Consider the following 21775-nt stretch of genomic DNA (forward strand, 5'->3'; position numbering starts at 1 on the left):
GAACAAACCAGTGGACCATTGCTCTATAAACTCCTTTCAATTCTTGACAAGGAAAGTGCCGACAATACCCGGATCGGCATCTTCCACTTTGCTGATCTATCCCAAGAAGGCCAGAAACCAGGACCTATGGTTCCCACTGCCTGCTACGGTCAGGTTACTGCACCAGGCAACAGCTCCCTCTAGAGGGAACTGCAGATACAACCATTGAGCTGAGACATCCCCAAGAGCTGGATCCCCATGGGGAGAAGGAGGTAGGAATGGGACCTCAGGACTGAAAAGAGGACCAAATCAGGATCAGGCACCCAGAGACTTATCTCAGTGCAGGCATGTCATTGAATACCTCCATTTTCCTTTCTTTCAAATGGGACCATTTGTCACTCACATGGAGTTGAAATAAATTAAGGCCTAACTAAAAGCCACTAACCAAATGGGTGGATTTGAGAAATCCAACTGACTCACTGGTAAAGAATCTGCCTTCCAATGCAGATGATGCGGGTTCTATCCCTGAGGCGGGAAGATCTCCTGGAGATGGAAATGGCAACGCACTCCAGTACTCTTGCCTGGAAAATTCCATGGACAGAGCCTGACGAGCTACAGTCCATGGGGTTGCAGAGTCAGACATGATTGAGGGACTGAGCAGGAACACACTTCTCTGAGCCTTCTCAGAATCATGAAGCCTCAGAGCACAGGGGGACTTAGGGAGAATTTAAATCATTTGCCTGGGATTTCCCTGGTGGTCCAGTGGTTAAGACTCTGCACTCCCAAGGCAGAGGACATGGGTTCAGTCACTGGTCAGGGAACTAAGATCCCACATGCTGCAAGGTATGGCCAGAAAAAAAAAATCCCCTGCCTCCTTCATCATACAAGGGAGGAGACTGAGTCCCAAAGAGGGGAGCGCACTGGACTTGGAGGGGGCGCAGGCTGCTCTTAACAGAGTCATGGTTTTAACCAGGGTGCTGAGGCTCCTCCCTCCATGTCACATGTCACATTCAAATCAGTAACAGGAGGTGCTAGGACACAGAAACACTGGGCCATCACATCTACCTGTGGACACACTGTGTCCTGGGACCACCCATCGCCCACCATTGGGCCACCTTCTGGCTCTGTCCCTCCAGGGTCCTTGCTGGTCTCAGGGTTGTTTTGGGGAAGAAAACCTATTAGAAGAGAAAAGTCCGAAGCCAGGGGGAGTGGAGGCCACATTTTCCCCAACAAACTCTGGATCTTGGCCTGACCTTCCCACCACTACTCCCCTCCCCCGTCAGGGGTGCTCCCTTCCTCCCCAAACGCCTCTTTTTGACCTGCTTATCTGAATGGCTCAGGGGAACACCTGGATTCTAAGATGACTCAGGGAAGCAGCAGATGTTTGTCTGTTTTACAAGACACTGGAAAGGGGGCCTAGAGGCTGTCACCAGAGGTAATCTCTGTCCCTAGAATCAGAAACATTGGAGGAGTTTTTGAGAAACAGGAGTTCCCCAGAGATTGTTGGGGGGAGGCAGGTTAGGCATCTGCGTTTTTCAAAATCTCCCCAGGTGATTCTATTGCAGTTCCATTAGTCCGAACCCCTCATTTAAAGCCCCAAACGGTTTCTCTTGTTGCGTTTGATTCTAAGCCCCTCCCTCTAGCCCTACCTTTTGGTATGACTTGTCCTCCCTTTTTTGCAGATAGAACTACAGCCTGTGCCCCTACCTTTGTTCTTTAGCGGAATGAGAAATTAGAGGCCTGCCTCCCCTCTCCTGTGGGAAAGGCTACCCACTCCAGTATTCTGGCCTGGAGAATTCCATGGACTGTATAGTCCATGGGGTCACAAAGAGTCAGATACAACTGAGCAACTTTGACATATCCCCTCACCATTCTTTCATCATACAGTTGTCCTTGACCCAGGATTAAAGTACATTTAATGTACCTGAATATAAAAGTACATTCTGCCCTAGAGGCAGAAGAAGCTAGCCCAGCATTCACCAAAGTGGAACATTCCTTCCCGAGATGTCAATAGGCATTGCATGTAAAAAAAAGCTCATCCCCAAGGGTTAAACAGAATAAAAAAGTACCCCTTTCTTGTAGGATTTCTCAGCGTGCTAATGAGCATTGGAAATCACCATCAAGTTCCTCACATTGAATGTGACCAGAGCACTCTTCTTCCCTAGAGCAGAGTGAGGTTCTCGGTCTGCAGATGCTGATCTAAGCAGTCAGCCAGATCTGATGCTGCGGCAGGAATGAAGCTGCAGCACCAGGGCCCCGGGGGCCAACCCAGGACAAGGGGTACCCCACCAAGGAGAGCTTAAAGCCCTAAACTTCAAACACAGTCACTGCTGTGCTTAATCACTCAGTCATGTCCCACTATTTGCGACCCCGTGGACTGTAGCCGCCAGTCTCCTCTGTCCATGGGAATTCTCCAGGCAAGGAACACTGGAGAGGGTTGCCATGCCCTCCTCCAGGGAATCTTCCCGACCCGGGGATTGAACCCAGGTCTCCCGCATGGCAAGTGGATTCTTTATCATCTGAGCAAAGCTGGACCCAACCTCTCCTTTTCCACCTCCTCCCTTCCACCTTCCGTTTAAACACTGGTCTTGCTGGGAGTTCGTTTTCCTTCTTTTTTTCCCTAGATTAAAAAAAAAAAAAAAGGAGAGAGGTAGAGCATTCAGTGTGGTTTACTGGAGGGTGGGGCCCTGGCTCCTCCTTTGGCTTGTGCCTCTGAAAAGGGTTCTGTCTCCAGACCAGGCTGGTCTCCCTCCGGCACACACACACCCGCACTCTTGGGCTGCAGGCCTGACCCAGTGTGCTCTACCTGCCGTCTGACTCCAGGGGGCGCCAGTCTCCTGGAAGTCTCTGTGAACAGCACACCCCCGCCCCCGCCCCCGGGGGGAATGGCAGCCCCAGAGCTTAGCAGAGGTGCCCTGTCTCCCTGCCTGTCTCTGTCCCCCTTCCTCACCACTCCATCTGTGGGTGTCACCCCACCCCCAGGTCCACACAGCCCAGTCAGGGGGCTTCTTCACCCCTTTACCTCAGCCTTTAATTCCCCTGGCACAGCCTCATTCTGGATTTCAGTTGCTGCCTGAGCCCTACCTGACATGGCTTCTGCTATAGCTTGTTGACATTTTAAGAGGGAAGGTCCCCGTGGTGTGAGAGAACCTGAGTCCTTCCTGCCCGTTCCACAGGGAGAGGGCTGCTGTGTCACCCCGTCAGGAGACTGGAGTGACTTCGTGGTTAAGGAGGCTTCTCACCCTCCATTGCTCTCAGGAGCTCCCTCTGCTGTCTCAGTGCCTCCGGGGTCCCCGCCCCGGGCTTCACCCACAGGAGTCAACAAGACTCTGATAAACACCAGGTAAGGCTCAGGCAACTGCAGTGGCTGGACACTGGACACTAGTCTGGACTACTCCTTAGTCACCGAAAGAACCCTGTGTCCGTGTAGGAACCTGCCTTTAGATGCAGGCACCAGGCAGTCAGGAGGGCAGAGGAGGCTCTGCCCTCTGGGGATTGCCGAGGCTCTTAGAAGACCTTAGCGGTGTGGTCCTTTCACACTTAGAATAAAGCCCAAGGCCCTCAGGAGCTGGTCTCCATGATACACTCTCCCCTCACCCACCACTGGCCTCCCACTGGCCTCCCACTGGCCTCTTCAGCCACTGGCCTCCCACTTCATTCCCACCTCAGGGCCTTTGCCCTCCTGGGCTCCTCTGACTGGATGCTCTTCCCACAGGGCTCTGTGTGGCTGGCTCTTTCTGGTCATTCGGGTCCAAATGTCACCTCCTCCAGGAAGCCTTCTTGGCCACCCAGTATAAAAAACGTGACACCCTCAACCCCACACTCCAGCAGCCCTTTGTCATATTTTCCTTGCAGCTTATCACTGTCTGAAAGTTTCTGCTTGGTTGTTTTCCTCGCTGCTTGTCTGCCCCCTTCCCAGCCCCTCGAAGACCAAAAGCCCTGTCTATCTTAATTGTCTTCTATCTCCCAACACATGGAAAACACTTGCCACACAGAAGGTGCTCAGTAAAAGTCTGCTGAGTGGGACTTCCCTGGTGGTCCAGTGGTTAGGACTCCGCACTTTCACCGCCATGGGCCCAGGTTCCATCCATGGTCGGGGAACTAGGATTCTGCATGCAACATGGCATGGCCAAAAAAATTAATAAAAAGTCTGCCAAGTGACTTCTATCCAGTGCTTTTCAAACTATCCTCCAGGGGGTCAGCATAGGAATTGTGTGTCTCTGACACCCCACAGAGGCCACAGAAGTGAATTGAGAGGGGCAATGATTGTGGGAGTCAGCATTAGATTCTATGAGAACAACTCTGATCTTATGTCTTCTGAAAGCCATGGTATGGTGCATCTTTCTCTTGTAAATGTGAAAGCCGGAACCTAGAAAAATATATGTCCTGCCTGGAGGTGCGACTGTCAGTGCTAGATCGAGGGCCCAATTTCTCTGTTCCCAGTGCTCTGTCTGCTGAACAGGGCAGCTTTCTAAGGACAGTTCCCACCTGCCACGCCCACTTCAGTGGCCCTGCCCACTTCAACGGCCCCACCCACCCCGGCCAGGACCCAGGGACCCTGAATAGTCACCCCAGCGAGCTGATGTTCTGCCATCAGAGGGGCCCAGCTGAGGAGATGATTGGCTGCTCTCTTTCCAAGCTTTCCTTAATGATTCATGCTGACTCAAACATCATGAGGAGCAGCTATCTTTAGAAATACTCAGTTTTAGGTCCTGCCACCTTTGGAGCCTCAGGTTCTATCAGTGGCCACCCAGCATGGGTCATGAGCTCTTTTATTGCATTTCCAGTATCCCTTTCAAGCTGCAGGGTCCCGCACTCCCCATGACATGTTAGATGGCCAGCCAGGCACCAAGGGAGAGGATGGAGAACAAGACGAGGTTTCCCCTGGCATTGCAGGTCAGCATCTTCATGATTCTGAAGACCTCAGTGGGCAGCTCTTCTCAGCCTTCACCATCCACACTTAAGAGTATTCCCCTCCAGCTCTGTGCTCTCAGGCCTCACCCACTGTGGGCCTTCCTTGAACTCCAAGTCCATCTTGTCTCTCTTTTGTGATGGAGGGTCCAGTGCATTGTCACTTACATTTTATTTCCAGCTTCCTTCCTAATGACATCTAATACCTGGACTCACCAAGGAATCCATCAGGCCACTGTTTTCCAGGGGTGCAGTCAGGTTGAAGGGCTCTGGGCCCAGTTTGGCCTGTTCAACCAGAGGTGTGACTTTGCCAGGGTTGACTAATCTTGCATGCATCAGTTTCCTTATCTGTAAATTGGGTACACTGACTCTCTTTTCATAAGGTTGTTGGAAGGATAAAGCAAGATAACATAGCTAAACCAAGGTGTGTGGCGCAGAACAAGTACACTCAAGCAGTAATTGCTGTTCATTGTGAATGTTCCCCAGGCCCATTCCTGGTGTCTCAGAACCTGAATTTTGAGTCAGTGTGTTGGATGATCGTGTAACTGCCTCTTCTTGCCCAAGATGAAGTTGATCAGCTGCTTTCCTGCCCACTTATGCTCTTAAGTAGTCATACAAGCTCAGAACAGGATGGGACCAGAGAGATGCAGCAAGTACCTTATGTTCCCAGCCACCCTGAAGCTAGCGCAGGCCTCCTGACATACCTGGAAACTGCAGCAAGCCCTACTGAACCATTGTAATGACCTTATCTTAACTAAATTACATCTGCAAAGCTTCTATTTCCAGATAAGCTCACATTCACAGGTATTGGGGGTTAGAGCTTCAGCATACCTTTTGGGGCAAGGGGAGAGACAGAATTAAGCCCATAGCATTCTTTATTGACTCTTGTTATATTTGAGATCTATGCTTCATTTGTAGATCTTTCCTGGTGGCTTAGACCGTAAAGAATCCACCTGCAATGCAGGAGACCTGGGTTCAATCCCTGGCTCCGGACAATCCCCTGGAGAAGGGAATGGTTACCCACTCCAGTATTCTTGCCTGGAGAATTCCATGGACAGAGGAGCCTAGCAGGCTACAATCCATGGGGTTGCAAAGAGTCAGACACGACTGAGCCACTAACACTTTCACTTTTTGCATTTGTAAGATGTAAAGGAAGTTCTATCAGGAAAGGCAGATTAAATAAGTGATACCACTCCAATAGGTCAGTGCTTGTATTCTAACCAGAGGCTGGGCAAGTGGAGTCCATAGGGTATAAATGCCCTCTCATGACCTGAATCGAGCTACACACACACACACACACACACACACACACACACACACACACACACACACACACACACACACACACCTCTTCATGCTGAGTCAACAGAAACTCTATGAAGTAGGTTTAATTATCTCTGTTTTATAGAGGGGCTTCCCAGGTAGCACTAGTGGTAAAGAATCCGCCCACTAATGCAGGAGATATAAGACGCTGGTTCAATCCCTGGGTAGGGAAGATCCCCTGGAAGAGGTCATGGCAACCCACTCCAGTATTCTTCGCTGGAGAATCCCATGGATAGCTGATAGTGAAACTGAGGCACAGTGTTAGGTGGTAGGGCCAGAACTTGAACTCATGACTATCTGATTGTAAAGTTCATGGTTTCCTGCACTCTGCCTAGAGAGAAGATTAATTTCTCAGACCAGGCCCTGACATCTAGCATAAGAAAGAGAAGCCACAGAGCTTGTCCCTCAGTCTGGGGCTTGTCCTTCAGGGTGTATGTGTAAAGCCCTGTTTATTCCTGCACATCATGCCCTTGATTCATGGGGATTATTTGGCAGATTCAGGGCCACCTCCAGGAGAGGGAGCCATGAGCTAGAAAGACCGTGGGTCCAGAGTCTATTGAACACTGGGGCAGAAGAAAATCCTGTTTCCCAGCAGATTTCCAAGACTTTTAACACGGAGAGAGCTTTCTCCCTCCGCCTTTCTCCACTGAGACACTCCTCTCTATCCGCCCCAGCCCCAGTTGGCTGACATTGGTCACTGGGGAGTCTGCTGGCTTTGACCCACAAACTCCAGTTCTCCTAATGGCTTCCAGGACCGGAGTTTATTCTCTTCTGTGATTGTCTTGAATGAAGTTTTTATATGGACATAAAATTTCCTTTTCTTTTTAGAAACATTTTTCCTTTAAAAAAAATAGTGAACCACATAGAAAGTTTAGGAAGTAAAAACTTTCAAAATGAAAAAGGAAAATTGACTGCTAACTCTCCACCGGAAGATAACCAGAGTTACATTTCTGTATATTTTTGTGGTCTTTTTTCCATGAATAGATTTACATTAAAATGAAATGGAGTCTCATTCTACATATTATTTTGCAACTTGTGTTTTTGTGCTCCACCATATAAGGTGAATGTGTTTCTAAGTCAGTAAATAGTTTTTCCATAATTGGAATCTTCTACATGCCAGGCTCTCTATTGGACATGGTAGGGAATACAAAAGGAGAAATGAAAAGTTTTCCTTGACCTTCAGGAAAGCCCACAGCTTAGATGGGAGAGAATGCTGTCTGCTCATCACATGATGCAGAGAGCGCTGGTTCCTTGTTCTCATACATCCACTGGTTGTGCAGCTGCGGGTGAATTTTTCCATCAAGGGAAATTGGCATCAAGCTCTCCTGAGTTTGAAGCAGTACAGAGCAGTGACAGTCACTGGGAGAGAGCATGCTTTAGTGAGAAACTCTGCAGCCGCTCCACTAATGGCTCTGGGTCCCCAGTGAGGCAGAGACAAGGGGTTCAAATGTGCTGTCCCCAGGGTTGACCTCTGTCCCCTTGTTCCCCTCAGAGCATGAGGATCTTGAGGTATCACACCTGCATCTAGTATTTAATAATATGTATTTCTCGTATATCCTGGCCCTCCTAACAAGCCAACAAATTTATCTTCTTCTCAGATAAAGAAATAACAGTCCCATGCAGTAATGGAAGGAAGATGATTGTATTCAACTCATTGGGAGAGAATGTTAGTGGGGGGAATCCACCAGGACACCTTTCTTAAGAGATTTTCAAGGGGAGTTTTGATCCTACTTGGGTTCCAGCTTGTGTGCAGCCTTAGAGCCCAACCCCCTGAAGATGCAGATCATTGCTGGGGTATGTGAAAGCATCCCAGGATGCTGGAGGCAGTATGGTACCCCAGAGAGTCCTGAGTACATGAAGGCCTCCCTGGATATACAAAATATTCCAGAAAAAAATTGGATGGGAAAAATTCCAGTTGGAATAGTGCACAAAGATCTCTAAAGATTATGCCAGACAGGGCTATAGATTTGCCTCCTCAGAAGGAGTAGTCCAAGTCCAGTTCATAGAAACAGAAAGTGGCCTGGTGGTTTCTAGGGGCTGGGGGGAGCGGAAATGGGAGTTCTTGTTTAATGGGTACAGAGTTTCATTTTGCAAGATGAATTCTGAAGATGGATGGTGGAACAACGTGAATGGATGGTTGTGGAACAATGTGAATGCACTTGATGCCACTGAATGATAAAATATCTGAACTTGAAAACAGTTAAGATGGTAAATTTTATGTTATTTGTATTTTGCATGCGTGCTAAGTCGCTTTAGTCATGTCTGACTCTTCGCGACCCTATGGACTGTGGCCTGCCGGGCTCCTCTGTCCAAGGGATTCTCCAGGCAAGAATACTGAAGTGGGTTGTCATTTGGAGTGGGTTGCCATGTGGAGTGGGTTGCCAAAGCCTTCCTCCACGGGCTCTTCCTGACCCAGGAATGGAACTTGTGTCTCTTCGGTCTCTTGCACTGGCAGGTGGGTTCTTTACCACTAGCGCCACCTGGGAAGCCCTATTTGTATTTTACCACAGCTTTTAAAAAAAATCAATTTTTTGAAAAAGGAAAGTTGGCTTTCTTGTGAGGAAGAAACCTTGACTAGGAGGATCTGGGAGGCAGCAGACAGCATGAATCCCTAGGTGTTTTCATGAAGGTCGCTGCTCTGGCATACCATCAGGAGGCTAATAGGCATCTTAGTCCTGACAGCCTTGCAGGGCATAGTCATACCACCAGAAGCAGCTGGCAGCGAACTGGGGACACGGGGGAGAGAGCTGGAAAAGGAGGAAGCGGGAAAGGGGTGAAACATCTTATCATGTCAATATTTGCAGCTCTTCTCCAATTGTTCTGAAACAAATCAAGAGTCAGAAAGGTCTGTGAGGGGTTCAGAGAGCAAGTTCTCTGCCTGTCTCTGGGTTTTGCGCTCATTCTACCGCCCCAAGGTGCCTTGGTGCTTTGAGTCAAAATGTGAAGTCTCCCCATGTAGGAGGCACACCACAAATGTCCCTTCATTGAATCATGCTTTAAAGCTGAGACCACAGATTATCAAAGTGCTTTGGGTGACAAGAACAAACCCATGACAGGTTCCATTCTCAGCACCTGCCCCCATCCCTAGCATGGACATGGGAAGCAGGGATCTAGTTAGGAGTACTGGTTTTGGAGTCAGACCAATCTAGATTTGAATTCTGGATCTGGTGTTCCCTGGCTACAGGATTTACGGTAAGTCATTTACCGCTCTGAGCCTCTGCATCCTCCGTTCTAAAAACAGGACCAGTAATGGATTCCCTCCCAGGATGATCGTGAACCTTGAATGAGATGATTTGTTTGTTCACACTGCTGCTGGGCACCATGCCCAGCTTGGGCTCAACCTTCAATCTATAGCCATTTTTAGAGGAAGGGTAGGTGCTCATGGACAAGGGAGAACCAAGGATGGACAAGCCCAGTGCATACCCCAGTGGGGTGCAGTCTCCCTGCAGAAACACAAATGCTATAGACCGCATGCACTCCTGCTGTGAGGGAGGAGGGTACATTTGATGGCAATGGGAACTTCACAGAGCAGAGATACTAGGGGCCATGGTTTCCTCCTGATAAATACCTGAGATCAGGTCATTCCCCAAAACCCTGAGACAGGCCCCCACCATCACCTACAAAATAAAGCCAAACACTTTAGCCCAATCATGGAGGCTCTTCAGAATCTGGCCCTGCTTAGTTTCTAACTTTATGTGATCCTACACCAGTTGGATCTACTCCTTTCACCATACCTTTATTCATGTGACCCTCCTAGAATTCCCTTCCCCTACCTCCACAGGCCCATTGTCATCGTTCAGTCGCTCAGCCATGTCCGACTCTTTTTGTCCTCATGGACTTCAGCAGGCCAGCCTTCCCTGTCCTTCACCATCTCCCAGAGTTTACTCAAACTCATGTCCATTGAGTCAGTGATGCCATCCAACCATCTCTTCCTCTGTCGTCCCCTTCATCACATCTTTCAAGGCTCAGTTCAAAAGCCATCTCTTCTTCACAATTCTCCCAGGTCCTCCCAAAACAGGAATGATTTCTGTATCTTAGCTTGTGGAGCGGTCTCATTGAGAAAGGCTCCCCTCTAGTGCTGTAGGATTTATTCACACATCTCATCTCCTGCCTCACACAGTGAGCCCCGGCGGCGGATCCACTCTGATCCTTCCTCAACACCTGCTGCAGTTTTCCACATGATGGGTGTTTGATGGAGCAAAAGAGGGAGGGAGGAGAGCCAGGAAATCCTCGGAACTTTTCCAGATGAAAGGCAATGATTCCGTCCACGTGAGGGCCAAAAAAAGAATGCTCAGCTCCTCAGAGCACATGCGCCAAGAAGAGAAAGCAGTGTCACTGAGGGATGGCCATGGGGAGAAGCGGGCTTGTCTGCTGTCTACCCAGACCACACTGGACCCCCTGGGCAGGGCTAACTAACCTGGTGGAGCAGAAAGTTTCAGGAGGTCTCCAAGACCTCCTTGTGGTCCAGTCGATTACTAGAAGGACTCAGAGCTCAGCAAAGCTGTTACATTCACAGTTACTATTTATCACAGCAGATGGATACAGATCAAAGTCAGCATAGGGAAGAGCCACACAGGACAGGGTCCCAGAGAGACAGGGCATGAGCGTCCAGTTGCTCTGTCCCAGGGAGTTGTGTGGACAACCTTTACTTCCCCAGCAACAATGGGTTGCAGTGTGTACAGAGTGTTGCCAATCCGGGAAGCTCACCTGAGCCTGGCTGTCCAGGATTTTCACTGCGGGTTGGTCATGTAGACATGGCTGACCACCCACATGCTGACCTTAGTTTCCAGTCCTTCCAGAGGTCAAGGTGATATCACATGACCCAAGACTCTCACCATAAATCACACTGTTAGTACAGACAATCCAGCGTGGCCCAAGGCCCCCAGGTAAATAAAGACTTGGAGATTACCTTCTGGGAGCCAGGTCCACAACTCCCAGTGGCTCTCAAAGAGAAACCTGACCCAAAAGGAACTAAGTGAATGTTCTCTATGACGTCTTCCCAGTCCTAGAATTAGGGCATGCAAACTATAGTCAAGAGAATGAGGCTTGATTCCAGTGGCCCATCCTCTTTCTTACTCTTGACTAGACCCCAAGTCTAGACTAAACTCCAAGAACCTGGGCATCTGCCCCCAGAGTTTAAGGGGTTAGGCTAGTTGCCCCTTGTTTCCTTTCAGCTGCATCCTAGGCACTTGGCCCTCTGCTTTGCTCAGGAATTCATTGGTAACCCCAAACGCCTGTGTCGTTGCTGGCCGGGACCTTCAGCTGCCAGAAACCTTTACCAAAGATCGTTTTGGAAACCTGGGCTCAGTTCCCACCAAGGGAGGCCCCTGAGGAGTCCTGCTGGGTCCCCTAGCCCCTTCCCAAACTCCTACAGGAAGGAGCACTCTGTCCTGCCAGGTTGATGGTCAGCGCCAACTGGAGGGAACTCAGTTCTTGGCCCCAGATTCCTGCCCCAGGAAAGGTTCTTGTGCCTGATGGAAAGTTTGGGCCGAAGGATACTTACTCTTTTCCAAACTCCCAGGTCTGATATTTACACAACGTCTGAAATTAATGCAGAGAAAACCTCCAAGAGCCCGGGTTGGAATGGAAGACTGAGAACAGGAAGGGGCAGGTCCCAAGTACCAGTTTTTTTCCACACAGAGAACAGGGCAAAGCTCAGTGTCCTGGGCGAGTGAATCAGGAGCCATTAATGTACCACTCTCCATTTTAAACTGGTTTTACTGGGAATTTGCAGTCGAGGGTAAGGAGAGGTGGGAGTAATGGGGAAAGGCTGGTGATGTTGAGCTGAATTCTTCCCTCTGGTGCCCACCCTGGTCTGGGCTTATGCTTTGGGGCCAGGTTTGGGTGCAGCCTCCCATCCTAAGAAGCACCATCATGGCTGGCCTTCCTTCTCAGCTCTGGACCTGGCTCAGTCCCAGCTCCTTAAATACACAGCCTTCATCAGGCTGCTAGATGACTCTGAGTTCTGTTCTGTCCCTGGGTGCTATCTCCTGGGTCTACCCACCACTCCCTGCTTGGTGGTCCCCAGATCCATGCTGACCAGTCTTGGCCCTCTCCTAGCAGGAGAGGAGGGTGAATGGATGTTTCCAGGGGCCATGGTATGCTCCGGGCTACCCCGACCCGCATTCAGAGTTAAAACTCCTCCTAGGGTTTCTAATGTGTTTCAGGGTTGAGGAGGCAAGAATGCTTTGAAATCGGTTGATTTGCAACAGTCATTATCAGTCTTAAGCTTAGTGCTCCTTCCATTCCCAAACAATCCAGAAGGGACATTGCCCGTTCATGAAGCACCATTCATTCTTTCATTCAGCAAATATGTGTTGACCACCTTCTATGTGCCAAGCTCTGTTGCAGACACCTGAAGTATGTATGCGTGTGTGGGTGCTCAGTTGTGTCTGACTTTTTGTGACCCAGTGGACTGTGGCCCGCCAGGCTCCTCTGTCCATGGAATATTCCAGGTAAGAATACTGAAATGGGTTACCATTTCCTACTCCAGGGGATCTTCCTGACCCAGGGATAGAACCCACATCTCCTCTGTCTCCTTTATTGGCAGGTGAATTCTTTACCACTGCACCACCTAGGAAGCCCAAGTAGGTATAGTGTTAGTCACTCAGTCGTGTCCAGCTCTTTGCAAACCCATGTACTGTATGTAGCCTGCCAGGCTCCTCTGTCCATGGAATCCTCCAGGCCAGAATATTGGAGTAGGTACCCAGTCCCTTCTCCAGGGAGTCTTCCCAACCCAGGGATCGAACCTGGGTCTTCCTCATTGCAGGCAGATTCTTTACCATCTGAGCCCCCAGGGATAGTAGTGAGCAAAAGTTCCTGCCCTCATGGAGTGTATATTCTAGTAGAGGAAACAAACAAGAAACAAGCAAATGGAAAAGTGCAGGAAGTTCTAGTAATGATAATGCTATAAATAAAAAATAATAGGGTGACATGATAGGGAGGTACTGGGTAGGGGTGAGGGAGGTCAGGGAAGGGACATTTGAACTGAGGCTGGAATGATGAAAGTGGCCAATCAGGGAAAGATCCAGAAATGTGTACCAGGAAGAAGGAAGAGAAGGAACTAAAGCCATTAAGAGGAAACACATTTTTATGTTCAAGAAATAGCTAGAATGTGGCTGGGAATAGAGGTATGATGTGATGTGAGCAGGAGTGAGGGCATAGAACGTAGGGACTTAATAGAACATGAGAAGGGGCTGGACTTCACTCCAAGAGCGTTCGTCCTGTTCTGCCATGAAATATAGGCCAAGATTTGTTTTAACGGTCCTTTCTGATCCGACCTCTACATCCCTGGCTCACTCAAGATTCCAATGTGATACAAGCTTCCTTCCTCCCAACGCCTTTTACCACCCCACCCAACAGATCAGACTGCTCAGGGAACAAAAGGACTTCTGTTTGATGATTTAGAGGAAATAAGACGTTTAGAGCAATTTGTCATAGGAGTCATCACTCCCTGTTCTCCTCCTAACTGGAAATTAGCAATTTCCAGAGCCATCATTCATGGATATTCTGGTCAGAGTTGTCAAGAAACTTTCTCAAGCTCATCTAAAATATAGCAAGTGATGAGTCAAAGGTATGAATTCAGGTTGTAGTTTTAATGTACCCACCTTCTCCCATACCATATGGTCTCCTAGGAAACTGAGACTAGGCTGTTTCAGGAAATTGCATGGTTCCTGGGTTCAAAGTGGACCCCAGAGAGAAGAATAGCATATCTCCCATCACAGTAGATCCAGGTCAAGCAGTTGTTACTAGCAAGGACCTTTTTCCGTGAGTGAAGGAAATCAAGACAGAAAGGCCAGAGAGAGTAGAAATTGATGTTTTTAAAAACAACTGTGGGCTTCCCTGGTGGCTCAGACGGTAAAGAATCTGCTTGCAATGCAGGCAACCCGGGTTCAATCCCTGAGTCCCCTGAGAAGGAAATGGCAACCCACCCCAGTATTCTTACCCAGAAAATCCCATGGACAGATGAGCCTGGCCGGCTACAGTCCATAGAATCACAAAAAGTCGGACACCGCTGAGCAACTAACACTTTCACTGTGCCCTGAACCGGAATCTACTCCGTTCAGGTTCCCACTGCGCCTATCACCCACCTCCACAAGGAGGGCCTTTACCTGCAAACCCACTCACACCTTCAGCCAGCCTAAGTCAGTGCCGTTAATTACTTATTTTGGCTGTGCTGGCAGCAAGTGAAAGCTACTCTTGGTTGCAGGCTTCTCGTTGCGGTAGCTCCTCTTGTGGAGCTCGGGCTCTACAGCACGTGGGCTTCAGTAGTTGCCGCTCCCGGGCTCTAGACACAGGCTCCATAGTTGTGGTGCACAGGCTTAGTTGCACCTCAGCACATAGGATCTTCCCTGACCAGGGATTGGACCCATGTCCCCTGCCTTTGCAGAAGGAGTGCCACCAAGGAAGTCCAATAAAGGCAGTCTTTAGATTGTCCGTGAAACCACTGTATAAGCTGATCTTGGCTGTAAGGTGCTCACTGTTGCCTAAGGGTGGAACAGGGATGGCTGGGCTCATTCAGTGAACACGGGGCAGCTCTGAGAGTGACAAGGCTTGGGTCACTGGAGAGGACACCAGCAGCATCAGGATCTCACCTAAACAATCCAGACTTTTATTTGAACTCTCATCCTATCCCCAGGCTTGGGGTGAATAGAGTCATGAGCCCTAAGTTAATCAAGTTGTGGGGGATCCCACTGTTTGCTGTCACTGCAAATCAAATGACCATCCACACATGGGACATCATCTCAATTAGATCTAGGCATAAACTGTATTGGGTATAACTTCTATCAAGTCAGTTCATGTCGGTCGAGGGACTGTGCAGAGCCCAGTGCTTGATGCCCACACTAGGTGCTCAGCGCACCCACAATGGATTGAAGGCCGAGATGTGTGTACACAATGCAGCTGTTCTCCCACCTCAGCCAGGGAGGATCCGGTCCGATAAGATTTAGGAAAGGAGACAGATTTTACTGAAAGCCACACAGTGTGTGCATGCTAAGTCGCTTCAGTCATGTCCAGCCCTTTTGAGACCCCATGGACTGTAGCCCACCAGGCTCCTCTGTCCAGGCAAGAATATTGGAGTGGGTTACCATGCCCTTCTCCAGGGAATTACAGAAATCCTATATGATAGATCCTATTTGATCAGCACTTTAGAAGTAAGGAAATTGATCCTTCAAGAGGTTAAATAATAGGGCTAAGGTTTTATGTTCACATGTAAGTGTCACAGTTGCGATTCAGCAGAATCTATGTGACTCCAAGGGCTTCCCAGGTGCCTCAGTGGTAAAAGAATCCACCTGCCAATGCAGGAGACACAGAAGACATGAGTTCGATCCTTAGGTCGGGAAGATCCCCTGGAGGAGGAAATGGCAATCCACTCCAGTATTTCTTACCTGGAGAATCCCATGGACAGAGGAGCCTGGCGGACTACAGTCCATGGGGTCACAAAGAGACAGACATGACTCAGAACACATGAGCACATGCATGTGACTCCAAAGCCATCTTCTTCTCACTACACAGCCCCACTCGCCACCCATACACCCCCCATAAGTGCTTAGCCTGGTAGTTTAAAACAACGATGGGGAAGAAATCACAAGCTGGCATGTGTTTGTTAATTAGTTGGTGGTAACCACAAGGAATGACAAAGAACGTGGGCAGAAAGGAGGTGGTTTCAGGCCAAGGTATCTGGAAGTTCCCAGGAGGTAGTATTTACCCTGGATTCAGAAAAGGCTATGATTAGGTCAGATGTAGAGCTGTTCTACAGATATAAAGTCTTCTGGAAGGAACAAACTACATGAGCAAAAGGAAGGAAGAGAAAGAGGAGGGCCAGACCCAAGCCACGGGCACCACTTGAAGGCGAGCCCACATTAGTAGAGAGTGCCTGGTGGGCTACAGCCCGTGGGGTCACAGGGAGTCGAACACCACTGAGAGCACACACACACATGCACCAGATGTGACACCTTCTGGACACAAGTCTTTCTTTTTTATTTCTTAGTAACTAATTTATTGTTTTATTTATTTATTCGGCTGCTCTGGCTCTTAGTTGTAGCACACGGGATCTTTAATCTCCATTGCAGCCTGTGGGATCTAGTTCCCTGACCAGGGATCAAACCCGGGTCTCCTGCTTTGGAAATATGGAGTCTTAGCCCCTGGACCACCAGGGAAGTCCCTGGACCTATGTCATTTCTTGATTTCTTTTCTTGATCATTTCTTGATTTCTCCTAATTCCTCCACTTGAATCTTGCTCCTCCCTTGAGAGCCTGAGGCTCCCGAGAGCCTAATTCCTCTGAATTTAGGCATGATACTCATAACCTCACAGCTCCCCTCTTTGCATCCTTCTGCTGCCCCCCACATCTTCCCCAGCATGTGGAGGGCACAGGGGGGCATCTTTCCCAGTGGTTTTGAACCTTCCCAGTGAATGCTGATCTAGGTGCAGGATCAGAACAAGAGATGAGCTCATTTCTAACCCGGGAGGAGGCTGTGACAGGTGAGATGTGACCGACTCTGACCCTGTATCAAATGTCTCTTTTTTGCACTGTGTGGAGCTGGCACTTAGAGTCTCAGAGAACTCCAGGGCCAATTCTCCCACTCTACCCTGTGTCAAAGATGTGAAAACTATACTTGGGGTCATACAGACATTCTAGACAACATCAAGGACCCGGCACCCATTCACATGCCTGCTATTTTCCAGGTACAGATATGTCTCCATTTACAAGAATATAAGCAACTCAGAGGAAAACCCTCCCTTCCCCACCTCACTGGGCCCTCTGTCTTAGCACAGGGCTGCTTGAGACCAATCCTAGACAAAACTCTGGGTTTGAAAGGTCGCTCTGCAGCACCCTCAACCTGCTGCCACAGCTTTTTCCAATGGACTCACTTAATTGCCCAGAAAGCAGGAAAACATTTGCAGAATTTGCAGTGATAACCAAGTAAGTAACACAAGGCACTGTGCTTAGTCACTCAGTCATGTCCAACTCTTTGTGACTCCATGGACTGTACCCACCAGGCTTCTCTGTCCATGGGGATTTTCCAGGCAAGAATATTGGAGTGAGTTGCCATGCCCTCCTCCAGGGGATCTTCCCAACTCATGGATCAAACCCAGGTCTCCTGCATTGCAGGCAGAATCTTTACCATCTGAGCCACGAAGGAAGCCCAAGTAATACAATAGGAATAAGGAAATCAACTCTATTTTTTAGAAAAAGATCCAGATGGAGAGAGAATAAGCAGAGAGAGAAGAGAAAAAGGAGAAAATATAAAATGAGCATCAGCATCCATGAAAATTATCTTCACCATGTCCCATTGATTCCAGTGTGCAGATGAGAAAACTGAGGGCTTGTGTGAGTTCACCTGGAATCAGTTTCCTGACTCCCCCTTTCCACGCCTTCCCACCATGTCTATTTAGAATATGTGGGAAATTAGCAGCTGCAGTTGGAGTCAGTCTTGCCAGATGTGTCCTTGATGTGGGATCCCTGCCACTTTCCCTGTTCTGGGTTTAAAATCTCTCTTTCTGGTATTCTTGCCTGGAGAATTCCACAGACAGAGGAACCTGGCAGGCTACAGTCCACGGGGTCGCAAAGAGTCAGAAACAACTATGTGACTGACACACTGACCGTGACAGGGGTCACCCCGTGAGGAATGAATGAGCACTTCCTGTTCAACTAGAGACTGAAGACCACCTGCCTCGGCCGTGTAGACAGGATTCCCAGCAGCGAGGTCTTGATTGTACAGCCCCAAAGCCATCCACCACTTCTGAAGGAACCAAAAACAAGTCATTTGATCCACCATGCTGTGTGGAAAAAGCAAACAGATGCAAAAAGATGGCCACTCCACGTAACGCAAGTGGATGCCTAAGGAAAAAAACCAGAAGGAAAACTATCAAAACATGAACAATGGTTGGATTAGGATGGAGGATGATGGTGATTTATTTTCTCTAGTTCCTTTATTTTCCAAATGTGTGGTAGGGTGGTGATGTTGGCAAAGGCAGTTTTATCCTTTATGGAAAGTCATCTCATCCAACCCTCACCCCAGGGCAAGAAGCCTCCCTGTAACCACTAGATGCTCTTCCAGTCCCCACATTCTGAGAGGCTCACCCAGGCCTGACTCTAGTGAGGAGGGAAGAGAGTGGTGCTGACGGATGCCTGCTGAGTGCCAGACCCTGGGCTTGCCGCCGAGCCAGAGACACAGTCCCCGCCCTCCAGAAGCCGGGTCTGCCTGGCACATTGTCTCGCTCAGTCTCTGAAATAACCATGGAGATGGATCTTGGGTTATTAAAGCAGGAGGTGCTGAGCAGGACTGGGACCCAGGTCTAGGGGTCTCCACTGCATGTTGCTGGAATAAGAATTCAGGGCAAGCAGGTGAGCCCCTCCCATTCAGCCCCATAATCTGATGGAATAAAGGTCAAAGTCCTGACTGGGTTGGCAGCCATCTGATAGAGTATAGCTGATGAGGAGGTGGAAGGTTTCCATATGTTCAGCTATGGGTCTGTGTGTGTGTCTGTCTGTCTCTCTCTCTCTCACACATACACACACATGGCCTGAGCTCAGATTCAAAGCACCAGCACGCTTTCTTTCCCCCATCAAACTTCCTAATAATTCTGTCCTGAAAAAGCCAGCTCCTTGGTAATGAGCCCAACCTCACACACATGGAGCCCACAGAAGCTCTGCACAGACCCTCCAACTTTCACCCGCTCCTCAAGCCCCTCTTTCCCTCCATTTTAGACAGCCCCTTCCACTGTCCTCATCCCCAGCCTCCCAATCCCGTTGCCACCAGCTCCACTTCCCCTGCAGAAAGGCCACCCTGTTGTGGGGACTGGCAGAGTCCACCTCCTCACATAAAGGCTCCGTGAGGCCCGGACACACTGGAATCCAGACAGAATGGAATTTCTCCCTATTTTCTTTACAGCTGAGAAAACACACACAAACACAAGAGCATATTTATTACGATATTTCTATCCCAAAGTTTGTCTTGAAAAAAAAAAAGAAGAAGAAATAAAATTAATTTCTCTGCCCACAACCCGTCCCCCCTGCCCACCACCACCACCACCACCACCAATGCCCACTCCCTGCCCTTTTCATTCCTGGCCGAAGCCAGGGAGAAAAACAGAGCAGACCCAAGCCCCACAGAGAACCACTGCTTCCCGGACAATGTCAGGCTTGTTCAGAGAGCGAGGGAAGAAACACAACTCCGAAAACATACAGAGAACTTCCCAGTGAAGGTTGTTCTGAGGGAAGAAGAACAGGCGGCCTTGTGTCTGGACACGCTTTCCCTGAGGCTCTAGGAAGAGACAGCCCTGCAAGTCTAGCCCCCTCCTCACAGAGGAGGAGACAACTGACCCTTTAAGCCTCTGGAGGAATAGTTCTTGGCCGTGACAGATCACACCGGGCGTGAGGAAAAGTCACGAGCCAGAACCTGGAGTCCCAGGGATTTTTTTTTTTTTTTTAAGGCAGCTTCTAAGGAGAAAAATCCCTCAGGAGAAGCTAGGAGCTGCTTCTTAAGCCTTTGGAATTTTCCAGACTTCCTACTCATCCTCACACCTTCATCTCTGAGCCCCCAGCAGCACCCACACAGACAACCCTTTCATCCCTCAAGTGCCTGCTGTATGTGGAATGAATGAAGGATAGCTGTGGAAAGATCACTCAAATGACAAACTAAGGGACTTCCCTGGTGGTCCATTGGCTAAGACTCCACACTCCCAATGCAGGGGGCCTGGGTTCAATCCCTGGTTGGGGAACTAGATCGCACATGCCACAAATAAAGATCCTGTATGCTGCAACTGAGACCCAGCACAGCCAAATTAAAAATATATCAGTTCAGTTCAGTGCAATCACTCAGTCGTGTCCGACTCTTTGCGACCCCATGAACTTCAGCACACCAAGCCTCCCTGTCCGTCACCAACTCCCGGACTTTACCCACGAGCATCCCCAGAGTCCTGGCCCTACCCACTCCCTCTAGGGGTGGGAACCTCAGAGCCTCTTATCCTCAAAGCCATCCAGCCACAGCTGATGGTGACTGAGCCAATAGAGACTCCTAGTGGGTCATCAGACGCTGACGGAGTCCAGGTCAGGGACGCTGGCTGCAGCCTCAGTTGGGCATTGCACTCAGCCTGTGAAAGCTCCCTTCCTGTCTTTAGGGTACACGTCATGGGGTGCAAGTCACAAGTGTCCACAGTGTGACTGCATACTCTCTAGCCAGTGGTGCCCTGGCCACATTTTAGAGCCTTCTGGGGAGCTTTTAAAATGTCTGAGGACCAGGCTGAAGCCCAGGTGATTTCAGTGTGTAGCCCAATTTGAGAACCATCCCTCGGTTGACCTCTTGTAAATTCAGATGGGTCTCCTTGAGATCTGAGTACTCTGGCCCACTCAGAGTCAGGGTTCCAGTTATGCAGGGGGTTCCCTTTACGTTTTGTCATCACAGATTAGTATACTTTGCGGGACAGTTTTCCAACAGATGACAGTAAGGAAAGTTGGTTTCTCTAATTCATATGAAGTCATTGTTTGGGCCAACAGGGGTTGGTTGCTTCAGGGGTCCTGGGCTGTCATTTCTCTAATGGTGCTAGTGATAAAGAACTCGCCTGCTAATGCAGGAGATGTAAGAGAGGCAGGTTCAAGCCCTTGGTTAAGAAGACGCACAGGGGAGAGAATGGCAACACACAGTATTCTTGCCTGGAGAACCCCCTGGACAGAGGAGCCTGGCAGGCTACAGTCCATAGGGTCACAGAGTCAGACATGACTGAATCGACTTGGCACACATCCCACAGAGCAATCTCGGTGAGTATCCTTCCCCTGACTTGAATGAGACCCCTGAATTGTGCCCCAAATCTTGGTACTTTCTCTGACCTAAAACACATAGGTTCCTGGATTTGGAGTTGATGGCAGTTCAGATTTTATCAAAGAAATGGGGTAACTCGCGCCACTTTTCTGGGCCTGGGAAACTGTGTTAGTCAGGGATCCCCAGAGAAACAGAACTATTTAGTTGTGCATATACATACAGAAAAAGATTTATTCTAAGGAATTGGCTCACTTGATTGTGAAGGGTTTTGGCAAGCTAACAAATTGGCTCAGATGGTAAAGAATCTGCCTGCAATGTAGGAAACCCAGGTTCAATCCCTGGGTCAGGAAGATCCCATGGAGGAGGAAATGGCAACCCATTCCAGTATCCTCACCTGGAGAATTCCATGGACAGAGGAACCTGGTGGGCTACGGAGCATAAGGTTGCAAAGAGTTGGACACAACTCAGTGACTAACACTTTCAGTTGGCAAGCTAGAGAGCCAGGAGAAACAGGGTGTGAAGCCTTGAAACCAAGAAAAAGCAATGTTTCCATTTAAGTCTGAAGGCAGTTTGGTGAGCATCAGGCAAGAGACATTATCTCTTATTTAGGGGAGGTTCAGCCATTTTGGGCAAAATGTGGGCCTTCAACTGATTGGGTGAGGCCCACTCACATTGGCAGTCCAGTCTGCTCTACTCAGTCTGCCAATTTAAATGTTCATCTCTTCCCAAGACACCCTCACAGACACACCCAGAATAATAGTTGACCAAACATTTGAGCACCTCACGGACCAGTCAAATTGAC

The 21775-nt window shown here is 49.1% G+C and overlaps 1 protein-coding gene across 1 annotated transcript in view; it reads left to right on the plus strand.

Moving 5' to 3' along the window:
* The window catches only part of ACAN (aggrecan), a 67761-nt gene that overhangs the window by 5841 nt on the left and 40145 nt on the right, over positions 1–21775 (plus strand). The gene's annotated exons all lie outside the window — the stretch shown is intronic.

Source organism: Capra hircus, chromosome 21 (genome assembly GCF_001704415.2).
Source record: "Capra hircus breed San Clemente chromosome 21, ASM170441v1, whole genome shotgun sequence".
NCBI classification, from domain to species: domain Eukaryota; kingdom Metazoa; phylum Chordata; class Mammalia; order Artiodactyla; family Bovidae; genus Capra; species Capra hircus.